This window comes from Eulemur rufifrons, chromosome 20 (assembly GCF_041146395.1).
Source record: "Eulemur rufifrons isolate Redbay chromosome 20, OSU_ERuf_1, whole genome shotgun sequence".
Taxonomy (NCBI): domain Eukaryota; kingdom Metazoa; phylum Chordata; class Mammalia; order Primates; family Lemuridae; genus Eulemur; species Eulemur rufifrons.
In genome coordinates this window covers 22,478,337-22,497,920 of record NC_091002.1, presented here as the reverse complement: position 1 = coordinate 22,497,920, position 19,584 = coordinate 22,478,337, and the positions used below count along the sequence as shown (strand labels likewise).

The 19,584-nt window shown below is 43.3% G+C and overlaps 2 protein-coding genes across 3 annotated transcripts in view; one reads left to right on the top strand and one right to left on the bottom strand.

Moving 5' to 3' along the window:
* Positions 1 to 19,584, bottom strand: part of CPNE1 (copine 1) — a 410,662-nt gene that overhangs the window by 110,068 nt on the left and 281,010 nt on the right. The window lies entirely within an intron of this gene.
* PHF20 (PHD finger protein 20) overlaps positions 3,910 to 19,584 on the top strand; it is a 110,966-nt gene continuing 95,291 nt past the window's right edge. For both annotated transcript variants that reach the window (XM_069495913.1, XM_069495912.1), the window contains exon 1: positions 3,910 to 3,972. The gene's annotated coding sequence lies outside the window, so the exon portion shown is untranslated. The remainder of the gene's footprint in view (positions 3,973 to 19,584) is intronic.

Sequence of the window (19,584 nt, the reverse complement as noted above, 5' to 3'; positions counted from 1 at the left end):
ACATAGTCCTTGCCCTTGAAGTAGTCTAGGCGGATTTTATCAGTCTTTTTAGTGGCTAGGAGAAGAATAATTAAAAAAAAAAAAATGTTCTCCTCTCCTTCCTACTTCTTCCTCCCTCCTTATAATCTTGCAAAATCCTGGAATTATATTGGGATTCCTACTTAATTCCTCTCCCCCTCACTTGTAAAGCAGTTAAGGCCTGTTGAGCTCAGAGAGTTTCCATCAAGCCCAGACTGGAGAGACCTCAGGGCAGGGCCAAGACTCAACCCGCTTCCCTTGGGCCCCTGGCATCTTGTTGAGGTTCTCCGACCCCTAGGATGCTACTGTGACTGTGGTTTCCGGCTTCCTGAGTTCTCACACTCAGCTTGTTGCTGTAGAGATCACACCGCAGTTCCGGCTTTTGGAGAGTGACATGCTCAATCTTGGTGATATATGGGGTCTGTGAGGGCTAAGGGGCTTGCTTTTCTGCTTTTTTTGTTTTCTCTTTTTCCCTTGGCAGAGTCACTGTAAATGCCTTAAGTTGGCATAAGGATGGAGTACAAAGGTTTGCTGAGTAGAGCCTGAGAAAGATCAGTTTTCTAATGGACTATCCTATCTCATGTTAGGTCTTTAATTCTGCTTCTCTTTAACTAAGACTATTTCAAATATACTGCACTATGAATCCAGTAAGAAAGCAATCAAGAAATCATTTTTATAGAACATTGTAGTTTACAATACATTTTCTTATATATTATTTAACTTAAATGTGACAATTCTGTGAGTGAGGGTAGTTATCATCCCACTGAATTAAAAAAAGTGAGTATGGGCCAGGCCCCATGGTTCACACCTATAATCCTAGCACTCTGGGAGGCCGAGGAGGGAGGATGGCTTGAGCCCAGGAGTTTGAGGTTACAGTGAGCTATGATGACGCCACTGCACTCTACCCAGGGCAACAAAGTGAGACGCTGTCTCCAAAAAAAGGAGGGTAAGAACTCTTCAATGCAGGCATTGAATGCTTCTTGTGCTACTGTATACCTTGTATATATGTGGCATTAAAAGAAATTTTTTTTTGAGACAGTCTCACTCTGTTGCCCAGGCTAGAGTGCCGTGGCGTCAGCCTAGCTCACAGCAACCTCAAACTCCTGGGCTCAAGCGATCCTACTGCCTCAGCCTCCCAAGTAGCTGGGACTATAGGCATGTGCCACCATGCCTGGTTAATTTTTTCTGTATCTTTTTAGTTGTCCCTATAATTTCTTTCTATTTTTAGTAGAGACGGGGTCTTGTTCTTGCTCAGGCTGGTCTCGAACTCCTGAGCTCAAACGATCCACCCGCCTCAGCCTTCCAGAATTAGTAAGATGCTGGGGAGGAGGATCTTAAGGCAGAAGGTGAATGCTGCTAAGGAGACAGTGGATTTTATTTTTAAATTTAATTTAATTTTTATTTTGTTTTAGAGATCAGCTGGAGTGCAGTGGCATAACTCACTGCAGCCTTTTTTTTTTTTTTTTTGAGACAGCTCGCTCTATTGCTCAGGCTAGAGTGACGTGGCATCAGCCTAGCTCAAAGCAACCTCAAACTCCTGGGCTCAAGCGATCCTCTTGCCTCAGCCTCCCCAGTAGCTGGGACTACAGGCACATGCCACCATGCCTGGCTAATTTTTCTATTTTTAGTGGAGATGGGGGTCTCACTCTTGCTCAGGCTGGTCTCCAACTCCTGACCTCAAGAGATCCTCCTGCCTTGGCCTCCCAGAGTGCTAGAATTACAGGCATGAGCCACCAGGCCCAGCTGTATCAGGTTGTTTTTGCCTGGTCAGCGTCAGTCTCCTCCTACCACCCACCCTTCTCATTTGGGGGAATACCCTTACGGGCAGATCATTCCTCTCTTTTTTTTTCTGGCAGCCTGGACTCATCCATGTGACCTGAGATTGGCCAATGAACAGTGGCTTCTGGCCAAGACTTTGCTTCTCTCTTGAGTGACTCATAGAAAAAAGGATACTAAAATTGAATCTCAGCAGTGCTGTGCAGTGCTGCTGGTCACACAGTGGCTTCTTGGTGGAGCTGCCCTTGAGCCTGTTTGTTTTCTAAGCCTACCCTCCTGTTGCACATCAGGGCCCTCAATACCCTTGTAATATATTTTTCTCTTGCTTATATTTGCAACAGTGTCAGTGTTTGTACTGACAACAGAGAGAAATAATTTTAACTTAAAAATTGTGATTTCTTCACCAGTCTGTGAGCTTCTTGAGAACTGGGCCTAAATCTCATTCTGTTCTGTGTTTCTTCGGTGTCCATCCCAATCCTAACTCTAAATACATGCAGGTTGTATAAGTGAAGACAAATGTTATATATGTATGGGGCTACAGAGTCTGAGATTCTTGGCATTATTGTGGTTGTGGGGCAGAAAATTACCCATATACTACAACAGCCACTAACATCTGAGCAAGTTCATATTATTAATAATAAACATAAACACAGAGGATCCTGGGAAGGTCTTTCTTCCTGTATTTCAGCAATTGACCAACTGGTTTTGATTTTCAGATTTAAAAAATATACGTAGAATGTTTCATGAATTTGCATGTTATCCTTTTGCTAATCTTCTTTGTATTGTTATAATTTTCTTTCTTTTTTCTTTTTCTTTTTAAAGACAGGATCTGACTATGTTGGCTAGGCTGGTCTCAAACTCTTGAGCTCAAGTGATTCTCCCACCTCCCGCCTTCCAAGTAGCTGGAACTACAGGTGCGTGCCATTGAGCCCTGCAATCGTAACAATTTTAATACAGTGTGTGTGTGTGTATATATATATATATATATATATACTTGCCAAGTATCATTGGGAAAACTGGACTCTTATGGGGTGGCTGCAACTCCAACCTTGCTCCCTGGAGACAAAATACAGCTTTTTTTTTTCTCAGCAGCAATTGGAATCCTTTCCTAGGAGTTAATGACACAAAGATGGGGATAAATGAGCACAAAGGCCCTGAGGTGAGAGGGAACCTGGCTTGAAGACTTGAAAGACGCTGAGAATGTGGGGGAGCTAGATGTGTGAAGATAAGAATGAGGCAGGTTAAGTCCAGATTTTGAAGGGCTGGTATATAGTTTAGGTGAAGATTTAGATCTTAATCTGGAGAAGGAAAGGCAGAGGATGGCGTTTTGAAAAGCTCTCACCGTGTGTGAAGAACTGACTGAAAGACGGCCGGGCGCGGTGGCTCACGCCTGTAATCCTAGCTCTCTGGGAGGCCGAGGTGGGCGGATCGTTTGAGCTCAGGAGTTCGAGACCAGCCTGAGCAAGAGCGAGACCCCATCTCTACTAAAAATAGAAAGAAATTATATGGACAGCTAAAAATATATATAGAAAAAATTAGCCGGGCATGGTGGTGCATGCCTGTAGTCCCAGCTACTCGGGAGGCTGAGACAGGAGGATCACTTGAGTCCAGGAGTTTGAGGTTGCTGTGAGCTAGGCTGACGCCACGGCACTCACTCTAGCCCGGGCAACAAAGTGAGACTCTGTCTCAAAAAAAAAAAAAAAAAAAAAAAGAACTGACTGAAAGAGGAAATAGTAACGGGGTGGAGGCCACTATCACCTTGGAAAGGGGAGAGTCGCCTAGACAGAAGTGGTGACGGTGGGATGGAGAGAAGTGGGAGGTTTTGAGATGCATTTAGCAGGCAAATTAACAGGTGATGGGTAGTGTTCAGTCCCGGGCTTCGCGTAATGTCAGTGAATACGGGTGAGCAGGGACTTCGTGTTCCAGATGGATGGGGCGCCAGCCTGGTTCCCGCGCGTCAGGGCAGTGGGCGTGGCCTGAGTGGGCCGTCGCCACGGTGACCGGGCGGGGCCGGGGGCGGGGCAGCTGGGGCGCTGCGTCACTCGGTGGTGGCGATGGTGCGTGTGTGTGGGGGGCGGGGGATACGCTGGGCGCGTCCCGAGGGTCACGTGGTGCGCAGCACGCAGAGTCCTTCTGTCGGTTGGTCCGGGAGCGGCGCAGCTGGAGCGGGGCCGTGAGGTGAGCTCGCGGCGAGGCTCCGCAAGGCGAAGCCGGCCGGTCGGGGCAGGGTCGGGCCGGGCCCGCGCTGTGCGCGCGCCGTGCGGACGGGAACCGTGACGGACGCCACTGCTGCTCCGGTCCCCTGCCCGGCCCAGCTCCGCGCCTGGCCCCGCTCGCCCAGCCTGGAGGGAGGCCCTGGGACTGCTGCTGAGAGCGTGGCGGGCGTGCGAGTGGCGCCCAATCTTCGGGGCTGCCCGCGAGAGTGACAGCGGCCGCGGCCAATCAGCGCCGCCCGAGGGGGCTGGGCCGCGGGGTGCGGGCCCGGGGCGCGGAGCTGGCGGTGTTGGGGGTGGGGGATGAGCGCAAGGGCCCGGGCCTGAGATGTGTGGTTCTCGGGAGCCCCATCATCAGTTCCTACTGTTGCGTTGTGTTTTGTGAATGCGTTTTCTTTTATTGGCTCCCCCTATTTTGGGGAGCACACCTCTTTCTCAAGACCCCGAATATGGGAGTGTCCCCTTTCTCTATAGTTTTGAAAATCTGGGCGGCACACCCCGTTTCCTAAGCTCCAGCCCTGGGATTTTTGTCTCAGTTTGTAAAGCCCCCCCAAAGTGAGGCTGTACCCCTTGTCCCCAGCCCCCCAAACTGGGAGAGTACTCCCTTTTTCAAGTCTGCACTCTGAGTACGCATTCCCTTTACAGTTTGGGGGTTCACCCTGTTAATGGGTCCCTCAAATTTGGGGCCAATTAACCAAAGTTTTGGGATACTTTCTTACATCCTTGCAACTCTGAGGAAGAATCCCCCATTTCCAGGCCCCAACTGTGACAACATGCCTTCCAGAATTTCTTAAATGTAGGGGTCACTTCCTTTCTTCAGCCCTTCAGTTCTGAGGGTGCACCGAAAATGAGGTCTAAATCCTGAAGTTTACAGGCACATATTTTCAGTTTTATAAATAAGGGAATTCACTGCCTTCTTTCTGTTCTTGGGGTTGCACTCTTTTCATGAGTTCCCCAAATCAAACTACCTTATTTCCTGAAGGAGACTAATTTTCATATCTGAGTATATTTGTTTCCTGTGGCCCCCAAATGTATGAAATGCACGTCTTTTAGTTACACAGCTCTCAGGGTCCAGCCACCTTCCAGGTGCTTCTTAAATCTGGGGGATACACCTTTTTCCTGAGTCCTCTCATTCCCAGGTGGTGGGTGGTCTGTGGTTGTTGAGCGTGCGTTCCTGCCATTGTTAGCTTTTCTGTCATCCAAGACATTTTCATTCCTCAGTTTCCTTCTCTCTTTGGAAGCACATTCCCCTTTAGGTGCTCTCCCAGTCTGGTCAGTGCACCCATTTCCTCTTCCTTCCTCTCGTGAGTATATATCTTTGTTCAGCACAGCCCTTTCTCTCAGCTTTATGTGGCCTTTTTTTCTGAGCACACTTCCTATAGTCACATCTCCTAAATTCTCCTCCCCTCAGGGGAGGTACCCTCTGCTAAAGGGGTGCTTGCACTTTGTTTTTCATAAGCCTATTTTATCTTTTATCTTTCTGCAAACAGGAACTCTTCTCTCTTGGCTTGTTCTGTCTGCAAGCATTTTTCTGGTTTCTGACTGTCTTTGGACAATGTTCTGCTTACTGAATGGCTGTAGAGATTTCCCCCTTTCTTCCTTTTGTGCTGGAGGTGGCCTCAAGTCTAGGACTGCCTGGCCCCCCAGTGCTGGAGTCAAAGTGGAAAGGAATCTATCTGCATTTCTTTGGTTAATCACAGGACTGTTAATCGTCCTGGTGGTTTGCTTCCTATAAGATTCTGTTTAGGTGGGTACTGTTTTCTCCTTTGCTTATCTCCCTGTGGTGGGGGAAGAAATCCTCAAGAGATTTTCCTAGCTCCACTTCTATCCCAATGGGCTTCTTACTACCTTTTATCAAAAAAAGAGGCCATTTGGAGGAATCCCTTGGGCACTCTTTTTGTTCTTGCCCCTAGGGTATGGGTGGGGGAATGGATATTTATCTCTTCCAGTCATCCTCTTACATATTTGCCAATCTTTGTCCCCAACCTCACTTTTAAAATCTATAAGTAGGCCTGGTGAGGTGGCTCATGCCTCCTAGCACTCTGGGAGACCTGGGCTGGAGGATCGCTTGAGGGCAGGAGTTTGAGGTTGCTGTGAGCTTGGCTGACACTAGGGCACTCTAGCCCAGGCAACAGAGTGTGAGATTCTGTCACAAAAAAAAATAAATAAATAAAATAAAAATAAAATCTACAAATATCTGGAACCTCTTGTTTTTTAAGAGCTTAAATAGGTTCTTTCTTTTGTGTTTCCCTCTGCCTTTCCAGATCTTATTCAGCACTTCTCAGCTGAACTCCCAACCAGATTAATTACTCCACAGCTGGAATTCCAAGTGTTTAGGGGATGATGATACCTTTGACCTTTGTCTCCTTTGGGAAGTACTTGAGTATGCAGCTGCATGACGCCTCAGTGGGGGAGAGAGTTTGGGTCTGAGAAGCTACACTAATAGGACAAACCAGGAAAATGCTGCATTTTCAGGACTGAGTCCTTCTGATCATCATTTGGAAACTGGATGTTTGCTCAGCACCTGCTTCTTGGGGATGCTGGGTGGGGGGGTTCATGACACTCCTAGGTATCAATCTGTACAAGTTAATGGGGCTTGTGGAGAAGTGCTCTGAACTCCGTGTTGGAACTTGAATAAAATTAACAATTATTGTATTTTTCAGAACAGCTAAGCTGTTTTATATTTCATGTGCATGAAAGCCCTAGAACTAATTGTGTTATTTCAGGAAGTAAAATAGATCCTGCATTTAGATCATGTGGTCATTAGTAAGTACCAAATTTATAAAAAACATTGGAAATCTATATGAGCAGTACCTAATAAAATGTGGTATGCTGAAAGTGAACAGGTACCTTGTCTCTTTATTTGGCTGTTTGATACTTTATCTGTGTACTGCTGTACAGTGCACTCTTAAAGTATTCTGTAACAGTAGTACTTCTCAAACTTGACTGTGGGTACAAATCACCTGGGGGTCTTGTTAAAATGCTGATTCTGATTTCGTAGGTCTACGACGGGACCTGAGTGTCTGCATTTCTAATTTGCAGGAGATGCCAACATTACTAAACTATACCTTGGGTAGTCAGGTTTCATACACAAAGTCCAAGATTTCTCTGTGAAAATAGGAAAGTGGTGGTTAGCCTTATGCTGGGGTATTTGTTTTTCATTTTATTTTTTAACCAGATATATATCCCTTAAAGCTTATACAAGGATATCTTCCCCTTCTGAGGACTATTAATTACAGCTATTCTAGCATTTAGCTTTTTTAAACCATAGCCGAAGCTTCTACAGGAGTTTGGTTTCTATGTATATGATCAAGTTTAAATTGTTCAATATTTCTTGCTTAAATATGAACATGATTCTTTTTTTTTTTTTTTTTGAGACACAGTCTCACTTTGTTGCCCGGGCTAGAGTGAGTGCCGTGGCGTCAGCCTAGCTCACAGCAACCTCAGACTCCTGGGCTTAAGCGATCCTACTGCCTCAGCCTCCCGAGTAGCTGGGACTACAGGCATGTGCCACCATGCCCGGCTATTTTTTCTATATATGTTTTAGCTGGTCAGATAATTTCTTTCTATTTTTAGTAGAGACAGGGTCTCGCTCTTGCTCAGGCTGGTCTCGAACTCCTGACCTGGAGCGATCCACCTGCCTCGGCCTCCCAGAGTGCTAGGATTACAGGCGTGAGCCACCGCACCCGGCTTGAACATAATTCTTGACATAAATCATTGTAGTAAATACTGCACAGCCAGCTTGTCTCTCTGGTTCCTCACCTCTCATTCTACCATGAGTAGGGAGTTGGAGCTACCCCAAATCAGCAGGGTCACAAGTGTTGCAATTTCCAAGGAGCCTTTCCTGGTTTTCTGGGTTCTGGAAATGGACCTGGGAAAGGCCAGGGTAAAGGGCAGTGCCTGGACCTTGAATGGAAACTGTTGGCTTGTCTCTAAGTGGATGCTCCAGAAAGGTAAAGGCTGGTGGGAACATGACATTCTTTGATGGGGATCATGGCTAATGATGATCTCTCACATACATAATCTATGCTGAGTCTCAATTGGGTTTTTCCTTTCTAAATGTTTTAGATCATCTGTACCTATTTCCTTGGCTGTCACCTGTCATGGCCCTCTTCCAGCACGATCTTATTGCTAGCCCTAATCAGGACAAACCTGACTGACTGGGCTATTTTGTGTCCCCAGCCCTCTTCCCAGTACCCTCCCCCCGCAATTCCTCACATAAATGTCATATCCTCTTCAGTAATGGATTTGATCTGGATTTGGCCCTAGTCCCAGCTCCTCCACTCTCTGTGAGACCTCGGGCAAGTCTCTTGATGCTACTGGGCCTAGTTCTCCCCATTTGTAAAATGAGGAGCTAGTAGCTCCAAGGTCTATTCTGTTCTGAGTTTTTCTTAGTACCTTGCTTAGAAACCCAGTTATCTGTGGGAGCTTGTAGCGGCTCTCATTTCTTTCACATGCTCTGTTGGGCAGCTTGCCAGTCACTCCCTTGTCCGAGTCACTTCTGCCACTATCTCTTTTCTAGCTGAGGCAACCAGCTTGTCCTCACACCCAGCTTCAGCATTCTTATGCCTCCAGGTCCTCTGTCAGTTCCATGCTTTGTTTCATTCACAACTACCTGAAATTCTCAAGTCATCTTTGAGTTCTCCATTCAATGTTAGGTACTTTCCTGCATCTCTAAGAGGGAGGCTGTATTTTGTATATATCTTATTTACTTGTAATATGATATGACTTTTAAAAATGTTTTCCTCTCCTGTACACCCCAGCTTTCTTTTTTACTTTGAATTAGCAGGGCAAGTGGCATGAAATTTAAAGGTGAAGTAGGTACTTTGTCTTTGTCTGGAATTTGGGGAAAATGAGATGTAATGCCTTTTTTTTTCTTTTTTGAGACAGAGTCTTGCTTTGTTGCCTGGGCTAGAGAGCCATGGCGTCAGCCTAACTCACAGCAACCTCAAACTCCTGGGCTCAAGCAATCCTACTGCCTCAGCCTCCCGGGTAGCTGGGACTATGGGTGTGTGCCACCACACCGGCTAATTTTTTCTATTTTTAGTTGTCTGGCTAATTCTATTTTTAGTAGAGGCGGGGGTCTCGCTCTTGCTTAGGCTGGTCTGGAACTCCTGACCTCAAGCAATCCTCCCGCCTGAGCCTCCCAGAGTGCTAGGATTACAGGCGTGAGCCACCATGGCCAGCCAAGAGGTATTGCTTTTAATCCACTTCCCTCAAGATCTCCCGTCTGTGGGAATCAGTTACCTTGTATTTCTTCCTGGATTTTATTTTATTTTATTTATTTTTTATTTTTTTAAAAATATTTTGCTCGAGCTACGGTCCAAGGCCCAGAGCACCAACGCAGTGGCCTCTCCACGAACCAGGACTCTTCCTGGATTTTAAAGGTGCTTAAACTCCCTATCTGAAATTTGAAAGTGTATCCTAAGAGGAAATACCACTTAAAAATTACTTCCAAATGCTCTTCCTCCTAGGAACACACAGCCACAAAACCAGACAAGAAATTGCTAAGGATAATGATAAGAAGTCTAGATTTCAAATAACGTCACAAATGAGTAAAACTAACAGTTCTTTGAGAATACATGATTATACTTAAAGATAGTTGCTGACTTGGTAATCACGACTCAAAGATGTATTTAACCTCTGGAATTTTCTCCCTTCCTAATCTTTCTAGGAAGTAATATGGGGGACATTTACATTTTTCTTGATAAACATCCTTTAAACCAAAATGTGTGCTTAATCAGTGTCCTTGACTAGATTGGGAGCTTGGAGAAAGGGAGGTTGCTGTCCTTGTCTTATCCGTCTTTGTCAGCAACTGCCCCTTACAGGTTATTGACTGACTAACCATGTGATAACCTAATGAAAATTGAAACCCTGATTTGTAATAATACTTTTGACAACTTAGCTAGACCTTGGGCTGAGTCTTTAGCTCTGGACCTTGCTTTCTTTGGCCAAGTGATGGAAGTAATGTGCTTGCAGAAATTCTATAAAAGATTGAGAGCTTGATTTGAGTCACCAAGTATAAATAGGATGATTTTATAAAAGTGAGGTAGAGCTTGAATCAGTGAATTTTGGGGAAGGAGGGAGGGGAGGGGCGTGGGGAAGAATTGAAACAGGTTTTTATTTGATGACCATTTATTTCATGTCAGGAACATAATCCTAGGATTCTAAAGGCTGACTCCTAGGCATCTGAGTTGAGTATTTGGGCTCTCTGTCCTAGCAGAGACCTGATTTTCAACAGGTCTCTTTCCCATATGGAAAAAGTCCTTGGCTAGGTGGATTGACGTGTCTTCCTTGCTGCTACAGGTGCACAGGTGTTTGGATTTCTTTTTTTTTTTATAAATTTTTTTTTTTTGAACAGATTCAAAAAGCAATTGTACATAGCATTATCACTAAATAGTGTGCTAAATGTTTAAAACATATAAAATACATTTTACAATTGTTTTTTTTTTTTTTTCCATACCCCCATCCCCTCCCCCACCCCCCACCTCAGTCTGATATGCAGTTGGTGTCGTTTGGATTTCTTGGTTGTGGAAACTTGGCTTGGAAATATCCGCATTTTACAATAATGATAACTATAGCTAGCATTTTTGAACATTCTCTTGGGTCTCATTGAATCTTTTTTTTTTTTTTTTTTTTTTTAGACAGAGTCTCACTCTGTTGCCTGGGCTAGAGTGCCGTGGTGTCAGCCTAGCTCACAGCAACCTCAAACTCCTGGGCTCAAGCAATCCTTCTGCCTCAGCCTCCTAAGTAGCTGGGACTACAGGCATGTGCCACTATGCCTGGCTAATTTTTTCTGTATATTTTTAATTGTCCATATAATTTCTTTCTATTTTTAGTAGAGACGGGTTTTTGCTCTTGCTCTGGCTGGTCTTGAACTCCTGAGCTCAAATGATCCACCCGCCTCGGCCTCCCAGAGGGCTAGGATTACAGGCGTGAGCCACCTCGCCCGGCCTGAATCTTTAGAACTGATCTATTACTCTCTCCTAATAGAGAAGGTAACTGAGACTAAGTAACTTGTCCAAGGCCAGTTGTCTAATAAGCAGAGCCTGGATTGGAGTCTAGGTTTTTTGGCCCCTAGTCTCAGTGCTCTTATATCATCCTCTCTACAGCGGCCTTACTTTTCCCCCTAGAGGTTTGAATTAGTCACTTTTAATTACAATATCAAACAGATGGCAGCCTGGAACCCAGGACTGAGGTACTTTGCCACCCTCACCCCAGATTTCATTCCTGAACATGCAGACGTCCTTTAATTTTATAAGGCCAATCATCCCAGTTCAGGCTGCCTTTCTGCCTTTCTTTGTTTTCTCTTCTCCAATTTTTTTATTGGGGTGAAATTCACAAATAAAAAATTTGTCATCTTAAGCATTTTTAAGTGTACAGCTTAGTGGTATTAAATATTTTCATAGAGCCAGGTACACTGGCTCACACCTGTAATCCCAGTGCTTTGGTAGGCTGAGGCAGGAGGATCGCTTGAGGCCAGGAGTTTGAGACCAGCCTGGACAACATAGTGAGATCCTGCCTCTACAAAAAAAAAAAGAAAAAAGAAAGAAAAAAAAAGAAATAAGCCAGGAATGGTGGTATATGCCTCTAGTCCCAGAAACTTGGGAGGCTGAGGCAGGAGGATTGCCTGAGCCCAGGAGTTCAAGTTACAATGAGCTATGGTTGGGCCACACTACTCAAGCCTAGGTGACAGAGTGATACCTTGTCTCTAGAAAAATTAATAAATCACTACTTTCATAATGTACAATAATCACCACTGTCCATCTCCGTAACTTTTTTCTTCTTGGAAAACTGGAACTCTGTACCCATTAAATACTAACTCCCTCTTTTCCCCTCCTCTGAGCCCCTGGTAGCCACCATTCTACTTTATGTCTTTATGATTTTGACTACCTTTGTTCCTTTCTTGAGGCTCCTGGGCATGGCTGGTTTGGGCTAGTTGACTGTCCCTTGGTCCTGTGGAATGGTGAATGCTGTCCAGTATGCTTTAACGAGTAGGAAATTGGTCATGCTGTGACCTATATGAAAATTAGACATCTCCAGTTAAGAAAAGCAAGATAAAGAGGCCACCTTTCATGTCCAGGCTGCATGGTATGTGTTGGTGAGTACCCGGAACTTGGAGGTGGATTTTGAGCACCAGCAACTGCCATTGCAGCCACATGTAACTTGGACATGCAGGGGTGGGGAACCTGTGGCCTTAAGGCAAAATGTGGCCTTCTATGTCCTTAAATGTGGCCTTTTGACTGAATCAAAATTTTGCAAAACAAATCCTTTTATTAAAAGGGGTACAGCAGAAAAAGATGAAGCTTTTCTTGCCTCCTTTGGTGCTTAAGAAGAATCTTGAAATCAGAAGGCTCTAGGTTCCCCACCCCATCCTTTCATTGTGGTATGGACATTGGAAGCAGACATATCCAGCATGACAAGTTATTTAACCTGTCTGGACCTCTATTTCCTCACTTAAGTATCATAACTGCGTCACAATGATCATTGGAAGTATCAGTAAATGTTACCCTTCCCCTCCATTTCCTAATCTGAAAAATGGGAATATGAAAACCTAGTTTAAGCTGGGCACAGTGGCTCACTCCTATAATCCCAGCTACTTGGGAGGCTGAGGCAGGAGGATCTTTTGAGCCCAGGAGTTTGAGACCAGTGTGGGTAGCATAGTGAGACCTCATGTGGGGGAAAAAGAAAGGAAGGAAAGAAGAAAACCTAATTTATAGGGTTTTCATAGGTTGGTGATCTATGGAAAGTTGAGTGTATGTTACCATTATTTACTGTTTTATTTCTCTCACCAAATGTTTGTAAAATCCCTCCATGTTGTTAGTTAGTTTGTATTTCTTCCATGACTTTATCAGTAGTGTCTGTAAAAGATAAAGGCTTAAAGTTTTTTCTCATTTTCACACACAAAAACTAATTCCTTAATATCATTATGTTCAAGTATCCCAAAGACTACGTTTTTAAAAGCAATGTAAGTGTAGTGGGTTTTGGAGGAAGTCTTGTTTCTCAAATGGCAGCTCTTCTACCTAGCTGGGTGACCGTGGGCAAGTTGTTGATTTGCTCTAAGTCTCCTTTTCCCCTTTGTATAATGGGATAACACTGCCAGACTGCTCTGGATTGTCAGGAATGAGATATTTGTCAGGGATTTAGCATGTGGTAAAGACTCAGTAAATGTTTTCCATTTCTTGGCATTAGTAATAAAGGCCAGGAATTAAAGTTAATAAAGAAGGGAATTAATTAATTAATTATCTATTAAATTTAACTTATATACCTTTAAAACTCCATAGACAATGAAAGGGTTGTAATTCAGGAAAATGTCTTCGGAGGCCCCATTGAGTAATGACTTCATTCCCAAATTGTTTTCCTTTGTAATACAGTGATACTGCAATTAAGAAACCCTTTAAGAAGGCTTACTCAGGTGTGTTTAAAAAAAGACTTAAAGGAACCCACACAAAACCCACTCCAGAGCTATAAACTGTATTTTCTATAGACTATAGATAGTTACAGACTGGAGCCACCAGTGACAAAAAACAGATACAGCTTTTCCTAGGCCCCAGGGACAGAATCGTGGTCTGTCCTCAGGTGCTTCATTCCCTGTGCTTAGCCTTCTTCCCTCTGCCCCCAGGGAGTAATAACAGTTCCCATATATACTGGTGGATAACACTTTTCAATGAGCCTCTGTATGATTATCTCCTTAAATCCCTACAGCCCTTGAGGTAGATGATACTGGTCTTTTTCCTGTTTTTATTCCCATTTTGCAAGTGAGAAAGCTGAGCGTATTTAATAACATGTGACTGCCATGTAAGGGCACTGCTTGTTAGATGCTAGGGATGCCTAGGAAGAGTTCATTGCCTCTTGGGAGGGATTGGCTCAAATAGACGGTTTTAGTGTAGAGTGATGAATGGTGTGGCCCTGAGGGCAGGTCAGGCTGCCATGGGAGAGTATAGGAGTGGGCCACTGGAGGACCACTGAAGGACCAGGCAGAGGAAGCAGCTTGTTTTCACAAAGGTGTTGGCAGTCAGAACTGTAGGGAGTCTGGATGTGGCAAGAGTGTGGGCTGCAAGAACAGTAATAACCTTGATAGCTTATTGTGTGCCAGGCTCTGTGCTAAGTGACTTTTATCTTTGTAACACCTGGGTGAAGGTATGAAGTAGGTACCAGTACTGTCTCCATTTTACAGATAAGCTCAGAGAGGAAATGACTTGTGCAAGTTTATCTGGAAAGTGGTGAGGCTGGGGTCCAAACCCAGGCAGTCTTATTCCAGAGTTCTGGCTCGTAACCATTATGTGCCACTGCCTCTCTGCTAAGCTTGCCTGCTTTGCTCCTTTTAAGCTCCTATCTTTAGAGACTTCCGTTTGGTTGGGTCATAATGGCTAACTCATTGATGGCCTTTTAATGCTGCTCTGAGTACCTTGAACTTCGTTCTGTAGGGAAATCACTGGACTGTTTTAGAATAGTAGTCTTAGGATCAGATTTACATTTTAGAAATACCACTGTAGTATTGTTGAGGAAGATTAGCAACAGTGTAGTTGATTGGAGTCAGATGATCTGGACTCGATTCCTTGTCCCTGATACTTGGTAGCTTTGTTAATATATTCGGGCAACTTTCTGAACCTCAGTTTTCTCATCTATAAAATGGGAATAATCCTTACAAACCTATGAGGTAGACACTAAATGAGATGATATGTACATAAAGCACTTACTGTCTGTCATAAAATAGGCACTCAGATGTCAGCTCCTGGGACAATATTGATTTGGGGAAGGTGTGGCTTAGAGCACTGTTTTTATTGATGTGTTTATTTTTTATTTCAGAGGATACTCGATCATAGCGCTCTGTTGAGAGCTGTTGCAGTAATTGGGGTTAGAACTGATGTGGGCCTGAGTTAGGCAACCACTTGACAATGGGGGAGACCTAGAAGTAAGTCTTACAAAATGGTGACTGAGAGTGGGAGGTGAGGGAGGCAAAAGGAGATAAGGGCTATGCCCATATTTCTAGCTTGGCACATTGGCCATTCTTGAGGCCATAAACTGTGATGGGGAGAAAAGGAGAAGGAACTTGTAAGGGTAAGATGATTAGCTCAGTGAGGTTGAGTAATGTGCCAAAGGTCATATAGCAAATATATTTTAGAGCCAAGCCTGGGCACCAGGCCCTTTCCCTGGCTTCTGGGAAGATCCGCTGGTTTAATCAACACATTCTCAGTAATTTGGAATGAGAAACTCAACCTGTGTTTGCTGTCTGTCTAAATTTTAATTGTGGAAGGGAAAGCTTGACTTTTAGAGAAAGCATTTCAAATATCTGGGAAGAGGGTAAGGGGAATTTTTGGGGCCTATTTCTTTCTTTCTTCTCTTCCTCCCTGCCTGTCCTCCCTTTCTCCCTCCTTTCCTCCCTCCCTTCCTTCTTTCTTTTTCTCTCCCTACCTCTCTTACGCCTTTCTTCCCTCCTTCACTACCCTCTCCACTAAAAGGGACTAATTCAGCTCTTTTAGTGTGAGTTGAGAAAGGGCCCTATGTGAACCAGCTTGTTACTTCCCCTAGGACTAAAGATGTGCTCTTTACATTATTTAGCATATTGGATACTATTTGTTAATTTTTTTTTTTTTTTTGAGACAGAGTCTCACTTTGTTGCCCTGGCTAGAGTGAGTGCCGTGGCGTCAGCCTAGCTCACAGCAACCTCAAACTCTTGGACTTAAGCAATCCTACTGCTTCAGCCTCCCGAGTAGCTGGGACTACAGGCATGCACCACCATGCCCAGCTAATTTTTTCTATATATATTTTCAGTTGGGCCAGATAATTTCTTTGTATTTTTAGTAGTGACAGTGTCTCACTCTTGCTCAGGCTAGTTTCGAACTCCTGACCTCAAGCGATCCACCCGCCTCGGCCTCCCAGAGTGCTAGAATTACAGGCGTGAGCCACCGTGCCTGGCCGTATTTGTTAATTTTTAATGATAATATTGACTGTAATCGTTTGTGTCTTATGTCCTTTTTTCTAGCGCGATGCCATTACCTTCACCAATACCAAGTATTTAGTATTCACTGTGCTAAGCACTTGACATCTGCTAGCTTGCTTGTTTCACACAACAACCCCAGGAGGTAGGGTTTGTTGATCCCATTTTATAGATGGGCAAGTGGAGGCTCAGTGATTTTTTTTTTTTTTTCATCATCACTCAACCAACAGTGAGTAGAGCCAGTGGCCAGAATCTGAGTCTAAAACCTGTTTGTGCTCTCATCCCTAAGCAGTCCCTGGCCTTCTTCCAAGGCAGAACTTTTGGTAAAGTCCCCTTGGAAGCTTCTCCCTGGGAGACCTAGGTGTCATTGGACCTACTGATACTGTTTTTGCTTTTCTGGGACAGCAGCATGGAGTGCAGGCAGAGTCTCTACCTTCTAGCTCAGTCTGTCTGGGAGGAAAGCTTATTCCTGTGTGAGGCTCTTTGCCTTTAGTAAGGTCCTTCTGCCTGGAATTCTCTTCCCCTAGATCTTCACATGGACGTCTCTTTCTTATCATTTAGGTCCCTGCTTAGACCTTGGCTCCTCAGAGAGTCCTTTCTAACAACGTTATCTAAACTGGTCCTTCCATGTCATGGGTTCACATTAGTTTGGTTTTTCTCCCACAATACTTATCTCTGTCAGAAATGATCTTTATGTAAGTGTTTATCTTGTTTCTTACCTGCCGTCCCCACTAGAGAACGAGGTTGGGGGTGTCTTGTCCTCCTGTTATCTATCTCCAGCAACTGGTACACCGCAGGCATTCAGTACATATTTACTGAATAAAGGAGGCATCAAGATTTACACTGGTCTTTCACCTAAAGTGTCCCTCTATTGAAAGCAGTTGCATTGAGTTTATTAAAAGGCACCATCACCCTTTAATGGAGGTTGAATGCAAGCCTGGTGGTAAGCACCATTAGGTTATCCCAAAGCCTATTCTGTAGTTTCTAGTGATTGGCATTCTTTCCTTGAGAGTCCCGGAGTTTATTTTCTTCTAACCCTGTCCCAGAGCCAGCTCACTGAAAGGTCTTGTTCCATACCCATCTATCACTTTTAATTCTTTATTGCTTTGAACCCTCACTCCCTTCTCCTTGAGCACAATGGGATTGCTGAGGTCAAGACCTCCAGTTACCATGGTGACAGTACTCTTTCACCTCTCCTAAAATAAAACCCAGGGTTCTTGTTAGTACAACATTAACTGTAAATGTATTATGAATTTAGAAAATTCTGCTGCTATTCTTTGAGTACCTACTTAGTGGTAGATATTTTAATAGTGGTTTTGCAAACCTTTCTCATCTAATTCTCATAGCACCCAGGATAGGGACTCTTATCCCCATATGATAAGTGAAAAAAGAGAGCTCAAAGATAAGGTTTATAAACAAACTTGGTGAGAATCTGAAGTCAGGAGCCGCTGGGCCTGGGTTCAAATGCTGGCCCGGCCCCTTACTATATGGGTATCTTGTTTTCTTTGTTTCTCATCTTTACAATGGGGTTTAATAATAGTACTTACTGCTGTGATAGTTGTAAGGATTAAATAAGTCAATTTATGTAGGATTAATTGTTATTATAAATGTTTTTTATGTGGGTCTTGTTGGTCTGCGTAAGGATATTTTATATCTACTCTCGTTTTGCAAGGTTATTTTACATCCTCATCCTTTCAGTAGGTTAATAGCATTCTTTATTTCATTTATTAGATATCTGTCAAGTTTATAATGTAGTCCTACTATACTGAATTTTGTTTAAATATTCTCTTGTTCTTAAATGTGTAAGCAATTCCTCAGAATCTTATATAAAGAGCTATTGGTTTTTTCTCATTTTCACAAATGATTTATTTTTATCCTGAGCTGTATTCTTCAGATTGAAATGACTGAGTCCAGGAGTATAAGCAGTTTCACAGCTTGTTCCTTGTTTCAAGATTGAGATATAAAAAGATGGCCGTGGTCAGGGCCCCAGGCAGTGTTCCAGTGTTCCTGTTTCCCCATAGCTGGACCAGTTAAGTTTTGTCCTTTCTGAAAAATTAAATATTTCTGCTTGTTATATAATGGTGTGATAGTTCTGACACAACATTTGGAAAGCATCCAATTGCTTTATCTTCCTGTATTCAAATTATGTTTATATCTAAAAGCATGAATATAAGCACAGCTATGACATTGGTAGGGGAAAGAGAAAGGGCCTTTTGAGAGTGGTTTTGAGAAGTGGTTTGTCTACTTCTGGGAAAATCCTGTTAATTTTGATAAGGGGGCTTTTTCCTGCTTTGGAGGACCTTGAAAGCTGCTAGCCCCTTTGCATCTCAGTTTTATTTCTGTACCATGGGAACATTACATTTAGTCCTAATTATATCATCTGGCAATTGTGAAGATCCAGTAAGATAGCATAAGAATTAAATTCTTGACCATGTGCGGTGGCTCACGCCTGTAATCCCAGCACTTTGGAAAGCCAAGGTGGAAGGATTGCTTGCAGCCAGGAGTTTTAGACCAGCCTGGGCAACATAGTGAGACCCCTGCCTCTATAAAAAAAATAAAAATAAAAAGCTACCCAGGTGTGGTGACATGCACCTGTAGTCCCCAGCTACTTGGGAGGCTGAGATGGGAGGATCACTTGAGCCCAAGAGTTCAAGGCTGTAGTTGGCTATGATCTTGCATGCCACTGCAGCTGCAACCTGGGCAATGCAGGGAGACTCAGTTTCTAAAAAAGAATTAAATTCTTGCATTTTAAAAATTTATATATTTAAATTACATTTTTAAAAATATGAAGAAATATAAAGAAGTAATCCAAAGTTAAAATCTTACCACCTAGATAATCCCTGCTGACAATTAAAAATAAAAAGGAGTACATTCACAAAGTTAAAGAATTCTAATACAGAAAGGTAAAAAAAAAAGTTAAATTTTCATGCTCTGTTCCTGTTATTAAAGGAACTATTTAAACAGTTTCTCAGTTCCTTCCAAGAAATAATTTTATGCATATGCTAGAATAGATCTATGTCTATATTTATGTCTATATTTGTTTATAATAAAGGGATAGATAATACCATGCCTCTACATTATGCCTTTTCACTTGACAATGTACCTTGCAGATAGCTCTATCTCAGCATCTCCAGATTGCCATTATTCCTTTTAGTAGCCGAACAAGATTCTGTTGTATAGATGAACCATAATTTATTTAATGAGGCCTCTTTTGATGGACATTTTGGCTGCAGAAATTGCAGAGCTCTATTGATCATCCTTACAGATAATTTGGCAGACTGTGGTGGTGTTATAGTGGGCCTCTGTTATAAGTTACTGGCTATGGGATTGTTGGGTCAGAGGGAATGTGTGTTTTTGTATAGTGGGAAGTTGCCTCTAGAAAAGCTTTTCCAATTCATGCTTTTGGTAGGAGTGTATAAGCATGCTCTTTTCTCCTTATCCTTGCCATTTTTTGCCAGTTTCAGAAGTGAAAAATTGATATTTTGATTTGTGTTTCCTTTAATTTAGGGTGAGGTTATGTGATTATAATATCACATGCTTATTAGACCTTTGTATCTTGTCTTTGCACCCCATCTGCCAGTTCTTACACTTTGCCCATTTTTAAGTGACTTGTTTGAATTTTTGTCCTTGGTTTGT